Source organism: Pinus tabuliformis, chromosome 7, assembly GCF_031772625.1.
Source record: "Pinus tabuliformis cultivar Carrire ecotype Pingquan chromosome 7, CPIR1, whole genome shotgun sequence".
NCBI classification, from domain to species: domain Eukaryota; kingdom Viridiplantae; phylum Streptophyta; class Pinopsida; order Pinales; family Pinaceae; genus Pinus; species Pinus tabuliformis.
Genome location: NC_142293.1, coordinates 571,578,267 through 571,586,213, shown reverse-complemented (window position 1 = coordinate 571,586,213; position 7,947 = coordinate 571,578,267). Strand labels below are relative to the sequence as shown.

At 35.8% G+C, this 7,947-nt stretch overlaps 1 long non-coding RNA gene across 1 annotated transcript; it reads left to right on the top strand.

Moving 5' to 3' along the window:
- Positions 1-3,288: 3,288 nt before the first annotated feature.
- Positions 3,289-4,708, top strand: LOC149248712 (uncharacterized). The gene is made up of 2 exons (XR_016265768.1): positions 3,289-4,229; positions 4,364-4,708. It is a non-coding gene; the product is annotated as an uncharacterized LOC149248712 (long non-coding RNA).
- Positions 4,709-7,947: the final 3,239 nt, after the last annotated feature.

The window sequence follows — 7,947 nt, the reverse complement described above, 5'->3', positions numbered from 1 at the left end:
TTCCACCATCAAAAACAAGATTCAAACACTGCCTCTACAGGATTTTTTGAAATTTGTTTGTCCAGATTTTGGCCACTTTTGGCCGTCTGGGCAAATTCCTCCGCCTCGTTAGACGATTCCTGTTGAATTACTATAACACAAAAATCAAAGCAAATTGTAAATCATTTTTTTTCATACACTAAAATCAATGCACATTGTTAATCCGTTAAGTTTAAGTTTATGTACCATCATACATTGAGTTACATCAAATCAGAAATCACCATCTACGCTAAAATTAATGCATCCAATGCACGCAATCAAATAAAATTAGAAAACTTCTACACTGAAATCAATGAATCTAATGCAAGCAATCAATAAGATTAGAAATCAACAAATAAACTAAAATCAATAAATCTAGTGCAAACAATCAAATGATTATAAATCACCATCTACACTGAAATCAATGCATCTAGTGCAAACAATAAAATACGATTAGAAAACAACATCTACACTAAAATCAATGCATATAGTGCAAATAGTCAAATAGGAATAGAAATCACCACATACACTAAAATTGATGGATCTAGTGCAAGCAATCAAATAGGATTAGAAATCACAATCTACACTTAAATCAATGCATATAGTGCAAGAAATCAAATAGAATTACAAATCACCATCTACACCGAAATCAATGCATTCAGTGCAAGTAATCAAATAGAATTGGAGATCACCATCTGCATTGAAATCAATGTATTCAGTGCAAGCAATCAAATAGAATTAGAAAACATCTACACTGAAATCAATGCATCTAGTGCAAGCAATCAAATAGGATTAGAAATAAACTTCTACACTGAAATCAATTCATCTAGTGCAAGAAATGAAATATCATTAGAAATCAACATCTACACTGAAATTAATGCATCTAATACAAGTAATAAAATAGGATTAGAAATCACCATGTACCATGAATTCATTGCATTTAGTCCAATAAATCCTCTTCCCTCTCACCCCCCTCCATCTATATCTATATCTCCCTCCATCTCTCCTTCTTTATCTCTCCATCTCACCCCCAAACATACACACACTCTCTCCATCTCTTCCTTTTCATTTCCTCTCTCTCTCTCTCTCTCCACTTTTCTCTCTATATGTCTTTTTTCTTCGCTCCCTCTCTCCCCTTCCAAATCCAACTCTATCCTCCCTCTCTCCTCCTCTCTCTCAAGTCTTCTCTCTCTTTTTCTCTCCCAAATCCCTCTCTCTCCCCCCATCTCTCTCTCTCTCTCTTTCTCTCTCTCTCCAACCTTGTCATTATCTCCCTCCCTCTCTCCTTCTCTCTCTCCCCCTCTCTCCCCCCTCCATCTTTGTGTTTCCATCTCTCTCTTACCCTTCTCTCTCTCTCACTCCTCCCCTTCTCTCTCTCTCCATTCCTCCTCTCCCATGTCCTTCAATTTATCTTATTCAATGCAAGTAATCAAATAGGATTAGAAATTACCATCTACACTAAAATTAATGCATCTAGTGCAAGAATTTTTCTTCCCTCTCTCCCCCCTCCATTTATATCTATATCTCCCTCCATCTCTCCTTCTTTGTCTCTCTAACTCACACCCTCCCCCCTTCCCACCAAACACACATGTTTTCTCCCTCCATATCTATCTCTCTCTCTCTTCTTCCCTCTCTTCACCTTCCATCTATATATCTATCTCTCTCTTCTTCGCTCTCTTCACCTTCCATTTATATATCTATCTCCCTCTGTCTCTCTTTTATCTCTCTATATCACCCCCAAAACATACATACTATGTCTCCTTATGTATCTATCTATCCCTTCTTCCTTTCCCTCTCTCTCTTTCTTCCCCTTCTCTCCCTCTCCCCCCGCTTCTATCTCTCTTCCCTCTTGCTCTCCTCTCTTCATCTCTCTCCATCTCTCTCCATCTCCCTTATCACCCCCCTCTCATTCTCCACCTTTCTCTCTCTATATATTTCTTGTTACCTCCCTCTTTCTCTCCCTTCCTCTCTCCTCTCTCTCTAATCCAAGCTCTCTTCCTTCCACTCCCTCCCCTTCTCTCCTACCTCCCTCTATCTCCCCTCCTTATCTCTTTGTCTTTGTCTCTCTCTCTCTCTCTCTCTCCCCCCACCCTCCAATGTTATCACTAACTCTCATTCTCTCCCCCTTTTCTCCCTATCTCTCATTCTCTATCTCTCTATCTCACCGCAAACATATACACTCTCTCTCCATTTCTCCCTCACTCCCTCTCTCTCTCTTTGCACTTTTCTGTATGTGATTCTTCTTCCCTCCCTCTCTTTCCTTCCAACTCCATTGCTCTATCCCTCCCTCTCTCCTCCTGTCTCTAAATTCCTCTCTCATCCTTCCTCTCTCCCTTTCTCTTCCTTCCTCTCACTCTCTCTATCTCTCCACCTCTATCACTGTGTCTTTGTTCTACACTCCCATATATATCTCGAGTTAATATATATCATGATATATTAATACATATTATAATATGACAAATTTAATATTATTGTATAAATCCTAAGTTATTAAATTGATAATATTAATATTAGATTAATGATATTTTTTATATAGCATGACAACAAAATTTCCAAATATTACAACTTTGACGTGGAAATATTTATGTCTTTAGAGATTTTAATATATTCATGTGATACAATGCTTCTTAATTCATTTTACAAATATTTAATTAGAAGAAATATTAAAAGATTTTGGAGCAAGATTTTTGGATTCTTTGTGTTGAAATAACATTTTTATTTTATTTTAGGAAATGTTTTTTACTTTATTTTAGGAAATGGTGTTGACCTTAGTAAAGAGTAAAAATGTTTAAAATTTTATAAATTTGGAATTTTAATGTGGTAAATTTTTTTGTTAAAGGTGATATTTCTTTCAATTAGCTATTTTATCATATAAGTTGACTTCGAATAATTATATAAAACATTTAAATTAATTTTTTTTATTTTTAGATTTTTTAAAATTTTTGTTTTGATCAACATTAACAAAATTTCAACTTTCATGATGGACAGAAAAACTTACACATTATATTAAGCAGTAAAAAAAATCTAAAACACTGAATAATAAAGTTATATGTCAAGTATACCGTGAAAAAGAATTCAGTTTGTAATGTGTTTTCAATCCGTGGACGTTATCTTACACTTCTCTACTTAAAATTGGATGCTTCATTCAAACACAAGTCAGTATACTAGTGCCCACAAGAAGATGAAGAAAATAATAATAATATAAATATGATAGAAAGAAGATGCTTGAGCGAATGAAACGGATAGTGCGTTGAACACTGAGAAGTGATGGGTTGTTGATGATGTACACGAAGAGAAGATCTCGAAAATGCTTTTGTTCACCTGCAATTGCATGTAGAATATGATCCGGACCCGCAATAAGATGAAGTCCCAGGCGAATACAGCACCCGCAATAAGATGAAGTCCCAGGCGAATACAGCTTTCTTGTTCTGCGTGTTCTCTGTAAGGGTTCAGTGAATTCAACTTTTGCTTTTCTACCGAAAGGGAAAGCAGATGATCAACTTGACACATCAGCATCAAACTTTAATTGACAATCAAACAAACCAGCACATGGATGAGAATATCATCCGGAGGAAAAGATGGCATCCGAAGGACTTCGACCGCTTTCAACCCGTGACGGATGGCATCCATATCAAGATCCGAAAAGAAAGATGAAGATGCCCACATTAAAAAAAGCAAAATGTCTTCCTAGGTAGAAAAGAAATGTGAGGAAGAGTATTAAACAGAGGATGGGGAGAAAGATCATCAGAGCGAGCTATCGAAGGAGAGAACCAGCCGCGCATTGAACTGAGCAAGGGACGAAACAGAATTAATTTTGATTAACATTTTATTAACCTTCGACTCTGCCTTGGCCTATGGCAGTTCCTGAAGGTCACACCGATTGGGGCGTGATACAAGGCGTAGTCAGGTGGTTGCTGCAACAGTTGGGACTCTCCCAAGTTATTCTCAGCTGCAACATTCCCAAGTTATTCACAGTGTTGCAGCCGAGAATATTATGGGGAGAGTACAATTGGTCACAACAACCAGCGGACTCCACGTTGTATGAGTTCCCCAACTGGCGTGAGCTTTATGAACTGCCATAAGCCAAAGCAGATTTGCAACGCTGATAAAACATTATGCAAAGTTAATTCCGTTTTTGATAGTCGAGTGTGCAAATATTTCTCCTCCTCTTCATAATAACCTTCAACATTTTTCTTTTACTTTTAAAGCAGGTAAGGAAAAAGTTTGTTTCACTTCAATAATTATGTGAGCATATTTTTCTCTGTTTTTTCGATCTTGATATACATGCCATCCCACACCGTTTCAAAGCTGTTGAAGTCCTGATGATGCCATTCTTTCATTGCAGGTCTAATGCCTTATGTTTATCTCCTTTCGTTTTGGGAGGAAAAGCGAAAGATTACTTCGGATGTGAACCATGAAATCCTTAATGGAAAAGATGAATTTGTGGTGTGAAACTCGGAATCCTTAAAGATGAACACGCAGTAGAGGAAGGCCGTCTTCTTCATCTTATTACGTGTTGAAGATGATATTTAAACATATAGTTGTTCTTCTATTGGAAATGGGGTGTGGTGCATTCGTAGAAGTTAAGAATATTGGAATATTCTTCTACTGCTTGTAGATCGAAGGTTATCATTACGGAACATTGAAAATTTGAATGTATACTTAAAATTTAAGATTATTGGAACATTTTTGGCTTCTTTTTAATGGAGAGTTATAGTTATGTAAGATTCATAATGAAAAACTGATTTTACTTAAAAGATCGATAATTGAAAAATTGATTTTGTTTGGAAGGTTGATTAGAATGGGGTTTTCTAATTAACCGATGTTTTTGTTTTATTTTTGGGAGATTCTGACCTGAAAAAAAAAGGTAAAATTTTGTTTTGTTATTTAAATTAAGTTTTTGATTATCAATATGAATTCAGCACCTCAAAAATTCTGAGACACTTGCATTGTGAAGACTTCACAACTCAAATTTGTGACTTGGAACAAATTCATCCTAAATTCTAAACAAATTTGACAAGAAAATACCACCATGTAATACTAAGGAAGATGACCTTGGTTTAGGGTTGTGCGCTTTGAAATTTAGGCAGCACTGGTTAGGGTTTTCCTGATGTGGTTGCATTTTCCTGGTAACAAAAAGGGTACTTTACTTTCATAGAGCATTTGGTTTCCAACCTTGAGTTATATAAAATCTAAATCTATATAAATCGACTGATATACACCCCATAGGTGAACCAACTTATACTTTGGCTGAGGCTCACTCAAACATGATTGTAATACTGTTACCATCGATTATGCGTTGATGTAGTGATTTCAGTAAAAATAATATAGAATATATTAATGTCCTTTGTAATATGTCTTCTGTTTGAATCTGAAGGGAAGCCTCTTGATCAAGCTGGGGGCTCCACATCAAAGTAAAATTGCTTTTGGTTTCCAACTTTGAGTTATATAAAATCTAAATCTATATAAATCGACTGATATACACCCCATAGGTGAACCAACTTATACTTTGGCGGAGGCTTACTCAAACATGAATGTAATACTGTTACCATCGATTATGCGTTGATATAGTGATTTCAGTAAAAATAATATAGAATATATTAATGTCATTTGTAATATATCTTCTGTTTGAATCTGAAGGGAAACCTCTTGATCAAGCTGGGGGCTCCACATCAAAGTAAAATTGTGTAGGATACATTTTATCATTTGTAATAGATATGAATATCATGAACTCACCATCTTATCATGAAAAGAGCTAAAGTCGAACTTCAAAAATTTTACTGGCGATGAGAAGAGTAACAGTAAAACAATGAGAGCTTGTAGTATTGATTGAAAATGAAATCTGCTGCAAGTTGGAATTTTCAAGAATTAAGGTGTGTGGCAAAGAAAGGTCACCCGGTAATCTCATTTTATTTGTTCTTTTACAGAATAAGTGCAGGTGATTGTGGGCACCAAAAGTAGCCAAAAACAATTCATACTTGCTTCCACTATCCGTACTACTACAGTACTATCCATATTTCTAGCCGTTGCAAGTCAACCTCACCGACATCATTATTTCTTAAAACCACATATTGTAGGGGCTGATAAATGATCTTTAATCCAGAAATAAAATGCACTATGATATAATTAATGTGAAGGAGCTTTTCTTTTCTCAACCTATATACCAAAACATAAAAAATCCTCTAGCATTTTCAATCCTTTATATCCTTGACCTTATGTGAAGTATGTGAAGTTCCAAAGGTGGATGTGTAAATGGATATCAAATGTCTCTCAAAATCCTACACCTAAAATGCTCTTAGACGGTCGTCAAATATGAGGCAAACCATCCTATATATTCGGTCCAAAATTGTTGCCAAAACCATTAGTTTAACGTCGTATGACAATGTAAATGCTTGAGTAACAAACGACATAATAATTTATCTTCATATATGGGCTCTTCTTAACTTCTTATTTCAACGCAGCTGCCAGAAAACGGTAAACAGACCCGCCGGAGAGCTCTCGGGTCACATTTCGGCAAAAGGTATTTTCCGATGATCAAACCCGAGAAATTTTAGAACTGACACGTGGTTCACCCCAACGTCATTTTCTCGGGTGTTAATGTTCAGCACATGTTGGCTTTCTGATATTGTTGTCCACCGTTGGATTTGCTCCCGTGTTCTCCGCCATTGATTGTCCGAAGCTGCACACCTGCATACGACCAACATCAAATTAAAACCATTGCGTGGAGTGTTCGATTCTTGAGTTTGACCGTCTTGGAATTTAATGGTGGTACGTAGATTTAGGTGGCCCTTTTAATATGAGTATGGGCACGTTTTAATACATATTTTTATATATTTTTTTTATATACGGCATGTATTAATGTTCGTAAAAATATGTTGTATTTTTTTTTAATTGCGTTGACCATTTTTGTAATGAAACAAATAACAAGTGAAGTGTGTTATTTTTGTATGGATGGCACACGGGAGGTAAATGGTAACTAGTGTTCGCAGCAGCGAGAGAGAACCAGTGGATGTATGCACAGCAGTGTGTAAAAAGATAAGAACAGGTTTGCAATGTTTTGTGTGGCATTTTTTTTGTAAAACAGAGGTGTAAGAAAAAACCATGTGTGATTTTGCACAGCAGTGCATAAAGAAAATGGTGGAGCGATTTTTGTAAGCCTGTGTAATTTTTATTTACAGCAGTAAACTTATGTAAACTTTTATTACAGCAGTAAGTTCTCTTTCACAGCAGTGAATATAAAAGGGATTTTACAGTGGTAAATCTTTGCATCAGGTTTTAATGAATAGAAATTTTTTATGGTGGTGAAATACTCTGTCTCTCAGTGAAATTTTTTTAAATCTTCCTGTGCACAAAAAGATCCTGGAGTAAAGTAAAACAGAGCATTGCCTCTGTGTGTTCGAATCTTGGTTTTTGGTATTTTTTCCCATCAAAAATACCTAACACTTTACAAGGTAAATTATGTTCGTGATGCTACCCAGGACTGGTTAACCATTTACTTCAGCGTTGTTGTACCTTCCTTGCTATTCTGCTATCTCTTTCCTTGATTTTCTCACAGAAAGTGCTTCAGATTCAAGAATTGGGAAATCAACTTATTTTGAACCAATAACTTCACATTTTGTTGTTTTTAGGAAAAATGAACTATTAAAATTCCCTTCTTATGTTGTGCCATCTTGCTAGTAAATCCACTTATATGCCTATGTGAAATCTGATAATGTGTCAGCGCCATAGTTGATGACAAGAGTAATGTGTAAATCCCACTTGAGATAGGATGTAGCCACTAGTTGATGACAAGAGTAATGTGTAAATCCCACTTGAGATAGGATGTAGCCACTGCTCATAAATTCACCCTTTTCTACTCATTTTAATAGCAATTGAGAGGTTTAAGAGCTAATTGTTGCATCCTAATTCCTACTTTTATTTAAACATAAT